Raw genomic sequence first — 13,083 nt, 5'->3', positions numbered from 1 at the left:
TTGATTAATTTAGGAAAGAAAAGGGGAAGATTAAAATAATAAAATAAATAAAATGAAAAAGGAAAGAAAGAAAAGAAGAAAATGGGAAGGAAAGAAAGAAAGAAAAGAAGGAATGACAGAAAAGAAGAAAGGAGAAAGAAAGAAAGAGAGTGAATGAATTAAGTAGTGAAGTAAAGAAAGAATAAAAAAGAAGGAAATAAATGAAATGAAGAAAATAGGAAGGAAAGAAAGAAAGAGACAGAAAAGGAAAGAATGAGTGAATAAATTTAGGAAAGAAAAAGGAAAGAATAAAATAAAAAATGAAAGAAAAGAAGGAAAGAAAGGAACGAAGGAAAAACAAGATAATAGGATAGTAAGTTGGTAAGAAAAAAAGAAAGAAAATGGAAACAAATGAAAGAAGGAAATAAAAGAAAGAAAAGACAAAAGAGAATATATTATGTGTCACACTTGTGAGCGACTATTCACAATTTTTATGGTGCCAAAAAGTTCAGCACCAGTTCCAGCTTTGTTTCTTTCTTCAGCACGTCCTCTTGCGTCAGTGATTCAGACTTCAGTGTTGTGTTTTAGGATATATTAACCTCCATGAAGAACTGCCATTTCAGTCTGAGGCCTTTGATCATCTCCTCAAATCCTGCTTTAAGGGATCATCATTTTAGGGAGGACATGAAGTTTTTTATTTTATTTTAGTGCAACTCATAAATTACAATGACAAGTTCATGAAAGGCTCTTGAAAAAGTCTCTGATACAAACCATCCGGCTTCAGTTCACAACTAGTTTAGAATTCAGACTAAAGACATGCTCGTTTGAGAAAGCAGAATTGTTTCTTAATTTAATAAGGGATTTAGATGTTGTTGTTTGACAAGTAGGATAATGGTTGTGTTGTGAGTGTGTGGTGATTTGTGTCCACAGCTTTTCTAAATCATCTTCGTTTTTGAAATCGTTTTGTGGCGAAACAAGACAAAAAGAGAAAGCTACTCAGCATGTGGGGAGAAAGTGTGTGAAGTTCTGTGCTTCTCGCGGCTGGTGATCAGGGCTGGTTTTCTAGCTGCAGCTCTCAGCGGGACTCGCATGAAAGCAGAAGAAAGAGCAGAAGACACACACTCCAGCAGAAGCTGAAAGCCTGAAACTTTAGCAAACACATGCTAATCATTATTACTGCTTTTTACTTTTCTCATCTGTTTATTAGGTTGTATGATGTTACTCAAATTCAGTCATGATTTCTTTCTTTCTTTCTTTCATTCTTTTTCTTCTTCTTTCCTTCCTTCTCTTACAACTTTTTCATTTTGTCTCTCCATTTCTTGCCTTCTTTAATTTTTTCCATCCTTTTTAAAAAAAATTTTAAACTTTTTTTCTACACACTCCAGCCACTTTATTAGGTACACCTGTCCAACTGCTCGTTAACGCAAATTTCAAAACAGGCAACAGTAACTCAAATAATCACTCGTTACAACCGAGGCATGCAGAAAAACTTCTCTGAATGCACAACACGTCCAACCTTGAGACGGATGGGCTACAGCAGCAGGAGAACACACTGGATGCCACTCCTGTCAGCTAGGAATAGGAAACGGAGGCTACAATTGGCACAGGCTCACCAAAATTGAACAATAGAAGGTTGGAGAAACGTTGCCTGGTCTGATGAGTCTTGATTTCTGCTGCGCCTTTAGGATGGTAGGGTCAGAATTTGTTGTTAGCAACATGAAAGCAAGCATCCATCCTGCCTTGTATCAATGGTGCAGGTTAGTGGTGGTGTAATGGTAAAGGGGGTATTTACTTGGGCCCAATACCAATTGAGCATCATGTCAACACCACAGCCTACCTGAGTATTATTGCTGGCCATGTCATAAAGCGTGAATCATCTCAGACTGGTTTCTTGAACATGGCAATGTACTCAAATGGCCTCCACAGTCACCAGACTCAATCCAATAGAGCACCATTGGGATGTGGTGAAGCGGGAGAATCACATCATGAATGTGCAGCCGATAAATCTGCAGCAACTGCGTGATGCTATCATGTCAATATGGACCGAAATCTCTGAGGAATATTTCCAGTACCTTGTTGAATCTCTGCCACAAAGGATTAAGGCAGTTCTCAAGGGAAAAGGGGGTCCAACCCGGTACTAGTTGCTAGAAAGTGGCTGATGAGTGTATAATTATTTATTTCCTTTTTCCTTTCCTTCTCTCCTCCTTTCTTTGCTTTTATTTTTAATGTTTCTTTCTTGTTTCTTTTTTGTCTTATTTCTTTCATTCTTTGCTTTCCTTCATCCCTTCTTAATTTTATTCTTTTGTTTTTTTCATTTTGTTCTTTTTTTGCTTATTTTTTTCTTTCATTCTTTCTTTACTTTCTTTTTTATTCCTTTCTTTCTTTATTTTTCATTCCTTTTCTTTATTTGTTTTTTCTTTATTTATTTGTTTTTTTTTTTCTTTATTTTTTAGTTTCTTTGTTTCTTTCTTTACTTTCCTCCTTTTTCTTTTTAATTTCTTTCTTTCTTAGTTTTTTCTTTTTTCATTTATTTCCTCATTTGTTTTTATTTTTTCTTTCATTTCTTTGTTTCTTTCTTTCTTTTTCTTTGCTACTTTTTCACTTTTCAGTTTGCTCTCTTAGTTTAATTAATTAATTAATTAATTTATTTATTTATTTATTTATTTATTTATTTATTTATTTATTTATTTATTTATTATTTGCCAGTCTTTTTATAATGTCATTTTGCCATGTTGTATTTATGTGTATTTATATTATTATTGTTTTTTAGCTTTTTTAAAGTTTCTTTTTGATTTTGTGAAAATTGAATCTTGATCTGGAGGGTTCAGTCAACATCATTTGGCAAAAATCACTCAGTTCACTTCATTTTCTGTTATTTTTCCTTTTATTCTCAGTTTGTTGAACAGTTAGTTCTTACTTGTATTGTTTCTTTTCACACTCGTTTTTCTTAGTGTGCACATTTATAAATCATCCGTTCTGAGAGAACGAAAAACAAGTTAAACGCTTTGGTCTTTGGGCATCCACCCTTTGAGTTGCCTCTCTGCCAAGAAAAAAAATAATATTTCAATTTACATTTGGGAGAACTATGACTTTAAAGGCTGTCAGGGGTAATGGATTCAGGCTGTGAGTGCTGGTGTCGACTGGCAGCGCCAAGCGGCTCCGGGCAGAGGCCAGGCGTTCAGCTTCTCTGGCAGACATGAATTTAATAAGCAAACCTTAAAGCGGGGAAAACATGTGTTGTGAGGGCTTGTGGAGTACGAGCGGGCTGAATGAGTATTTCTGCACGATCTTGACATGATTGGTCATGTCTGCAGATTTTCGTTTTTTCCCCAGTGTCAACTGTTGAAGGTCTTGTGTATATGTCTTGTACACTACATATATCTGTACACTCCTGTTTGCTGGATGTTTGCTGATTGAACAGCATCATGTGGAGGTCTTAAAGGGATAGTTCACTCAAAAATAAAACTCTCCTCATCATTTATTCGCCCTCATGTGGTTTTAAATCGATATGAGGTTCTTTCATCTGAACACAAAAGAAGATATTTTGAAAAATGATGCTAGCTGGCAACAATCGACTTTCATAGTAATTTTTTTCCCCCTACTATTGAAGTCAATTGTTGCCAGCAAGCAGAACTCTTCGAAATATCTTTGTTCAACAGAGGAAAAAAATTAAATATGTTTTGAACTATCTCTTTAAAAGTGAAACAAAACAGTTCACTAGATCGTCATTTCCTCACTATCTATTCTTAAAATCACACTGAAAATTAGCTTACTTATTAATTTTAACCAATGCTTTTTGTTGTTGTGGTTTATTTAAATTTTCTAATAAGTGTCAATGATATAGCTTAAGGGTTCAAGACACCCTAAAGTATTTTTTGTGAAATGTTAACAGGTTTGTTTGTGTTGAGCATCAGTTAAGACAATGTTAGTACCTGTCAGCTTTAATTGTGTGGAAAACTGGATAATATTGAAATTTGGTCAGATAATTTCATCTTTCGGGTTTAAAATTATTTTTGGGGCAAGATCAAAATCAGTGACGTACTGTATCGCGAATCTGGTAGTGGAGTGATGACGCGTCGGTTTCTCATTATTATTCATAGTGGTGTTTTCTAATCCTATAACAAGACCCTGCTTCTTAATTATTCATGAGTGCATGTGCTTTCTGAAACACAAGGCAGAACTGCCAAGCTGTGAGACCCAATTACTGCGCATGGCACGGGTTTGTTTTTTAAGATCCACAGGGTTTGTTGCATGTTTTTTTTTTTTTTTTTTTTCGCGATTCTGTCAGGGCCAATACAGCAAAGCTGTTGGTTTGCAGCAAGAATTTTTTTCAAGAGAGCTATACGAGAATTGGAGAATGGCGGACTTTGTATTTTTATCAGTTGAGTTCGTTACCATCCAGACACATAGGCCATATCCGTGCTGCTGTGTTTACACATGTTTAAAATCCTCCAGATTACCGGAAAGGCTAAGTGTTGAAATAGACAGGGAAAAGAAACCTGTTGCACTGCTATCCACTGTGTCTGTATTCAGACTCAGGGATTGAGGAGGAGAGAAGTCCTCCTCATTTATAGAGTTTATATAAACAGGATTATCCTTACGATGATATAACAAATTGTGGTTGTGTATATGAAATTACAAAAAACAAATGTAGTAAAGCATTAAATTACTTACTGTTTATTTCTTTGCATTTTATCTTTGTAAACTTTAAAATCATGGGTCTCCTCACGGGTTGCGTCTTGTTAGCCAACTGACAGCAAAGTTGTTCGCTCCCCTCTTTTTCCCTCTGCTCTGCTGGCCACACCCACTCCTCCCTCTGCTCGCCGAGCTCCACGCCCATCTCTGAGCTCTTTTTTTAAATTCGGAGGTAGACTTGAACTGAAAGAGGGGGGTTTCATGGCCCTTTTATGCTGTAAAATATAACAGATAATTCAATAAAATAAGATTCGCTAAAATATTAATAATCTTTTACCTAATAGAAACAATTTACATGAACTCAAAATTAAATGAATTAAGCTAAACTTAAAATTATAGTTCACCTAAAATTTATAATTTTGTTGTCATTTACTCACCCTTCACTTGTTCCAAACCTGTTTGAGTTTCTTCTCTTTTTTTTCTGTTGAACACAAAATAATATATCTTGAAAAATTTAAATAATAAATTATGTTTGTAGGATTTGGATCCAACAATTAATAAATTGTTTATATTTCCAGCATGTTTGTTCTTAACCATTAGTTTTGAATTGATCTTTCTTTAAAGTTTGCACCAGAAAAATGCTGTATTAGATGTTTTAGCTGAAAAAAATGTTTTAGAAAAGTGACTTGTGACTGCTAGCATACTTTTTTAACACTTTTAAGAGCTCAATTACAGTTTGACTAGTAACAATAGAAGTTTTGAATCAAAAATGTGTTTCCTCTCGTAAATGATAATAAAATAGTAATAGATGATGATGAAAACAATACATTTTATTTATAATGCACTTTTCTTAAACTCAAAGTTCAATTCAGCTTTATTTGTATAGCGCTTTTACAATGTAGATTGTGTCAAAGCAGCTTCACATAAATGGTCATAGTAACTGGAACAGTGTGGTTCAGTAACTGGAACAGTGTGGTTCAGGTTTTAGTGTTTAAGTTCAGTTCAGTTCAGTTTAGCTCAGTTCAGTGTGATTTAATAATTACTGAGAGTTCAAACACTGAAGAGCAAATTCATCGATGCGTAGCTCTACCAATCCTGAACCATGCGAGGCAGTGGCGACAGCGGAGAGGGAAAAAAAAACTTCACCTGATGGGAGTGAAGAAAAAAAACCTTGAGAGAACCAGACTCAGTTGGGCACGACCATTTTAATTTCTCCGCTGGCCAAAAGTCTTGTGCAGAACTTCATTCAAGTGCTACTTCATTCAAGTGCTACTTCAAGTGCTACAATTATACAAAACAGCCACAGCCATATCACCCTGCCGCCCAAGACCGGTTACTCACTGAAGCTAAGCAGGGCTGAAGCCTGGTTTATACTTCTGCGTCAAGTGATCGGCGTGATCCACGGTGCATGCAATGTGCGTAGCTGTGCACTTATACTACTGCGCGCTGTTTCTGTTGTTCTGCAATAACATTTCCAAAACACTAGTTGGCAGTGAGGTGTTAATGCTCCTCTGTGTCGAGTGTCTTTGCTGGTGTTTTGTTTTTTTCTGAACGCTTCCTTAATGTACGAAGCGTTCTGTTTGACGCAGAAGCATAAATCAGCCTTAAGCCTGGTCAGTACCTGGATGGGAGAACACATGAGAAATCTAGGTTGATGTTGGAAGTGGTGTTAGTGAGGCCAACAGGGGGCGCTCAACCTGTGGTCTATGCGAGTTCTATGCCCCAGGGGACACAATACTGTCAGTGAGCGCCGTCTTTCAGATGAGACCTAAACTGAGGTCCTTACTCTGTAGTAATTAAAAATTAAAAATGATTAAAAATTAATTAATTAAAAATTTTAAAATGACACTTCTCGTAAAGAGTAGGGGTGGAACCCTGGAGTCCTGGTAAATTTCCCTCCATCAGCCCTACGGATCATGGCCTCCCAATCATCCTCATCCACCTGAATTGACTGTATCACTGTCACTCTACCTGACCTATAGACCTTTTTTATGGCTGCTGCCTGGAGGGCACCATAGCGTCTTCCGGTAGAATGTTAAAAACTTCCGTTTACAGCGTGTACAACTGGTAATTTGCGCTCCGAAAATGGGTTTCAATAACGTTTTTAATGGATAACAGAGTGTTTTTGTGACACACAACTTAGAAATGTGTCTGTTAAAGCTGTTATAATTTGTCACATGTAGTTCAAGTGCGTCAGAAATACGAGAACAACGTTCTCCTAGTTCACGTGTCTGCCGTCAGAAATACAGTGTGTATGTCAGTTCCCGGCCTGTTAGCTCAGTGGCTCTTTAACACATACACACACACACACACACACACACACACACACACACACACACACACACACACACACACAGAGAGAGAGGGAGAGAGCAAACCAGAGTACTGGCATGAAACTTAACAGGTATGAAAGTCGTGCAATTTACAAAAATGACCAAAAAAAGTCTGTTATTGATACTCTGCTGGCTGATTTGCTGTTCATTCTAATCGCGAGCCGTTTGTGTTTTATTTCGTGTGTTGTTTTTACCACGGTTTGTGTTTTTCTGTCATTTCGAAATGACACTAGCCTATATTTTCACTTTGTCACAGTTATTAAATCAGTGTGTCAGTGGGACAGTTCAGGCTATGTGTGTGTTTCAAACATTTACATTTTGAATTACATTTGTTTGAGCTGGTTATATATTTGAAATAAAGAGAAAATGTTGACTTTAACGATGACAAGGCTTCACTTAAACTGCAGAAGATGCCGTCTGACAACGAGGAGAAAATGCCTTACAGCAGCTGTTTTCCATCCTATTATATCGCATTTCTTTAAATGATCAGTCCAGGAGATGGTGCTGATGGACAACAGTATTAGTTCAAAGAGGATAAAAGCAGGTAAAATAGATTAAAACTATCGTTTCAAAGCTGTCCAAATGTGACTGTTTACACGCATCAGCTGCCGACCGGAAGTTCTTCGCATTCTCCTTGCGCATACACGCAAAGCATAATGGGTAATTTTGCGTTCCAAGAAAAAGGTCTATAGTTGATGTGTGGTGAGTGCACTGGCCCCTTTTCCTGTGGCTGCCGTCGCATCATTCAAGTGGATGCTGCACACTGGTGTTATGAAGAGACTCCCACCCCTCATGATTGTGAAGCGATTTGGATGTAAAATAAACCAAAATAAATAAACAAAATAATAATATCTATAATGACATCATCACTCACAGAAATCCTAACTTTCGATTCAGATTTTGAATCTGAATCTTCACTTAAAATTGATTTATTAATTAATTATGGCTGAGCATTGCGTTCAGATTACTTGGATTTCTTTTGATCTTGTTTATTTGGATGCCTCGTTTGCATACAGTAAGTCCAAAAGGCTCATCTCCATTTTTCAAAAACTAAATTCTATTTTCCATAAAAGTTCTCCAATTACCAGGCGGTGGATTCAGTAACAGTGACATCTCTTTCAGCGGGTATGGCTTGTGTTTACAATCGCCTCTTTCACCCAAACAATGAATAATTTCCCATTCATATATTTATTCATTTATGCATAGAGCCTCAGCACACTCTGTCTCTGGACTTCAGTGACATGTTTGCTTTGCTTCATTGGCTGAAAGACAATCCATTTATTGTAATGCTAGTCAAGTCTCTTTTTACTTCTCTTTTTCCCTGTCTCCTATTGTTATGAGACTTCAAAATAAACTCTATAACAGCAGTCCTCTCCATATTGCATTATTGGTTTGGCATTTATAAAAACGGAGTGCTGAGGAACTTGAAAAATCTCTTATAAATCTCAAATGTGCCGATATTTTATTTGTTCTGATTCTGAGCTTTTTGAGAGGGCTTCTTGAGTAAAAAGTACATAATGTACATGCTTGAAATGGCAGATTGTGTAAGAGTGTAAATTTATTTATTTAAATAGTAAAAATAAACGAATATTAAAATAATTATAAATAACATAACTTATGTTAAACTGTTATATATATATATATATATATATATATATATATATATATATATATATATATATATATATATATATATATATATACACACAACAGTTCTGTCTGGTTCTCAAATCTGATTGTTCTGCAATATTAGAACTCCTACAGCCTCTTTACCCTTTGTGTATTACTCCGCCCACATACAGCCAGCAAAAAGCACACACTACAGATCCAAAGTTTAAAAGATGCACCAGGGCTCAACAATAAGGACTGCCCGGTGGCCCGGGGCCAGCGTGCGAGGTGCTCTGGACAGTAGACAGAATTGTTACTGGCCCGATTCGTAGTGCCTTGTCACAAAAGTTCAATTTGTCTGCGACTATTTGTCAATTGCATATGAATAAAGTCTTCGAATCGAGAAACAGTTTGTGCTTTTAAGCCTTTAAATGCTACCTTCTCAATGATGCTGTAAACACCATATTGCTTTCTGGTTCCTTCTATCTGATTGGATGTTGTGAGCATGTCGTTTTTTTATAACCTGGTAAAAACCAGTACAGCAAAATGAATTTATAAGGCTAAAAGAATGTCTTGGAAGCAAACATTTACATGGGTACAATGCGAAGATATGCTCATACATTTTTTAACATTTTAAAAATATTAAATTCTAGATTCAAACACATTTTTGACACAATATTAAAAACATGTGGCTAAGAAATAGCTATTAACTCTTTTTTTTTGGTGGGGCCAGTGAAAATATTGGCCGGGCAAGTAAAAATCTGAACCGCTGGCCCAATCGGGCCAGTAGAAAAAATCCTTAGCGTTGAACCCTGTGCACGCTCAACTGTTTAACTGTCAGCTTATGATTTGAATCCGGAAGAAAGTAGTTCCTCATACAAAAGGGTTTTTGAGACTCTCCATGTTTGATTTTGTTTTTATATACACGATTATGCCGTCAAACTGTATAAACGCAATATCACACTCGTACACATCGCTACTCGTGTGATATTGCTCGTATATATATATATATATATATATATATCATATCATACCTCATATTATATCTTATATCATCTTATATTATACCTCGTAGCATATCTCATATCATATCCCACATCTTATTCTCCATATACCATATCATCTATATTATATCCTCTCATCCATCTCACCCCATATCATACCGCATATCATACCTCATATTTCATATAATCTTATACCTCGTATCATACCATGTCATATAATATCTTATCTATGTATCATATCTCATATCATCCATATTATATCAAATCATCCAAATCTCATATCATACCTCACATCATATCTTATATCATATCATACCTCATAATATCGCATGTCATGTCATTTCATATCTCATATCCTTATTAAATCATATCATCCAAATCTCATCACACATCATACCTCCTATCATCTCCTATCATATCGTACCTCATAATATCACATATCATATCTTCTATCTCGTATCATATCTTATCAATATATCATATCATCCGTATTATATCATATCATTCATATCTCATATCATACCTCATATCTCATATCATATCTCATATATAATTTATATCATATCTCATATCATTTATATCATATCCTATATCATATCATACCTCACATCATATCATCAATATATCATATCATCCATATTATATCATATCATATCTCATATCATATCTAATATATCATACATATCATATCTCATATCATTTATATCATATCCCATCTCATATGATACCTCACATCATATCTAATAATATCTTATAAATATATAATATCATATTTCATTTTATATCATATTATTCATCTCATATCATACCTCTTATCATACCTCATATATCATACATATCATACCTCATTTCATTTATTTCATATCCTATATCATATCATATCATATCTCATAATATCTTATCAATATATCATATCATCCATATATCGTATCATTCATATCTCATATCATATCTCATCATATCTCATAACATACGTTGTATCATACCTCATGTCCTATCTCATATCAAACCTCATTTCATATCTCATATCATACCTCATATCATACTTAATATGATACCTAATATCATATCTCATAATATCTTATCCATGTATTATATATCATATCCATATTTTATATCATTCATATTTCAGCTCATATACCTCATATCATAATCATAATAGCATGGTAATGTGTCAAAGATACAAATGTACACATTTAGAAGTAAGTGAGGTTGTTATAAGGAATTGCCATTTCTCATAAAACGAGCCATAAGGGGCATTCTTAGTTTTCTTTTTTTTTCTTTTTTTGTCACTCAGGTGTTATTTTAGCTGAACTTTCTCCCGCAGGCCGCCATTGTCCTGGTGTTTTATCCCGGGGCATCTGAGCATTTTCCCTTCACAGTCAGTGGTAGGGTTAGATCTCAGGGGCCACAAAACCAGCCATCACCCATCCTGCCAGCATTCAGACCTGACCATTCTTCCCCAGCATCCCTTTCTGTGCACGATGCCCAAACGATTCAGCAAGTGGAGCTCAGCCCAAACACACTGCCGTTTTGTTAATGGGATGGTGTTGATGTTTGAACAGCTTTAGCAAATAAAACGAGGGTTTGGTTCAGAGATCCTCACCCCTCTGCCTGGCCCGCCGTTCTACAGTATCAGTGTTTCTCTGGAGGGGTTCGTACACAGGAAACCTAAGTGAATGTGAGGATTTGAGAATATTGTACTGGGATTTCCTCCTTTGCCTTTGATTAAACCCATCTTAAGCTTAAAGACTCGAGCGAAACCCCTCCTGGCAGCAGATGGCTTCAGGCTTGGAGTGTGAACTTTTTTTTGGCATGAAGGAGAAACAAGATCTCAGAAGAGAGACGAGAGTTTTGTGCTGTATGTTTCAGTATCTGAGAAAAATTGGGCAAAGCAGCTATTTTTGATTCGCAATTAAATACTAAATTAAAGATGTTTGGGTTGGATTTTTAATCTGTTACTGTGTTTATCTGTAAATTAACTATTTTTGTTAACGAAGGTCATGTCGAGTTTTACTTAACAATGCATTTGACATTTATTTTTGCTATATTTGTGCATTGGTTTTAATTGCAGTCTTAAATTGTGTAAATCAATCATAAAATATTGAATTTTTTTATTTTAAATGAGATCATAAACCATTTAAATAATTTTTGAGGCTTTGTGTATTGATTTGAAGTTCATTTAATTATTTATTATTAATTTACCGGTCTTATTTTTGTTATTTATTTATTTTTATTAATTATTCTTCCTCACATATACAAGGTTATACACCTAATGGAAGTACATTACTAAGTTTGTACCTGATGAAGATCTCTCTTTTTTTTTTTTGCATTAATATAAACTAATTTGGTGTACTTTGTTGATGTGCTAACTAGGTATGGGACGATAACCAGTTTCAAGGTTTGGTTTACTGTGGTTTAAAAAAAGTCAAGGTTTTAAAACCGTCAAAATTTTCTGTTATACCGCTTCTATGGTGTATGTAAGTTTTTATATATATATATATATATATATATATATATATATATATATATATATATATATATATATATATATATATATATATATATATATATGGAGGGTCTTTTTCAGCTGAAGATACAGTTTCCCTAAAAAACTAAATTAAATATTTGTAAAAAAACATGTGTATGTATGCGTGTATACAAGCATGTGTGTGTGTGTGTGTGTGTGTGTGTGTGTGTATATATATATATATAATTTAACAAATATAAATTGTAACTTTTGTTTGAGGAGTTCAGATTACTTTTTCCTCTCCTGAACTTTGTCATTTATTTTTGCAAATTTGTATGTTTTCATGCACATCTTTTTTATTTATTTTTGCTTTTGTTAAAAAGGGTACAGCCATCACAAAATATTCTATTTTTAGCATCTTAAGGTTTGTAAGATTTTATTTTATTTAATTTTATTTTATTTTATTTGCTAGAGAAATAATTTCTTCATTTAATTTTAAACTATTTATTAGTTTCATTTTTTTTTCTTTTTTTCCTATTATTATTATTTTTAAAAAGTTTTTATCGCACAGAGATACAATTTACAGCATCGGTAGACGTCATTTTTCCAGCTTTTCCAGAATCAAAAAGGAAACAGAAATTTCTTCCTGACAGCGACAGAACAACATATCCCTTTCCCTCATTTTATATCATGCTTATCGAAACTATATACAGAACAAAGAAAAAGGGGATGGGGTAAAAAACTATTAACTGTAAAAATAAATCTTAAAATTCTATAGGAAAAAGACATTAGGTTGTTCTATTATTATTTATATATTTTTTTTATTATCATAGTCAGCCACTGTCTTTTCTCGCTTTTTTCTATGCTATTTTTTGTACATATTTCATTCATATTTTATCAGGATTAAAATATAAATTCCTCAATACATGTAGTAATTACAAACAATTTCAGTATTTTTCAAGGACTAAAATATTCAGTTTGTAAATAGTCCATTTAATTTTAAGCTATTACAGTTTGTTTTTGTTAGAAGTTTGTTTTTGTGAACACATTTGGG

At 34.4% G+C, this 13,083-nt stretch overlaps 1 protein-coding gene across 18 annotated transcripts in view; it reads left to right on the top strand.

Annotated features, from left to right (window-relative positions):
• The window catches only part of med27 (mediator complex subunit 27), a 241,308-nt gene that overhangs the window by 207,318 nt on the left and 20,907 nt on the right, over positions 1–13,083 (top strand).

This window comes from Danio rerio, chromosome 8 (genome assembly GCF_049306965.1).
Source record: "Danio rerio strain Tuebingen ecotype United States chromosome 8, GRCz12tu, whole genome shotgun sequence".
Lineage (NCBI taxonomy): Eukaryota > Metazoa > Chordata > Actinopteri > Cypriniformes > Danionidae > Danio > Danio rerio.
Note: the sequence above shows the minus strand (reverse complement) of the source record. Positions and strands in the feature narration are given on the sequence as shown.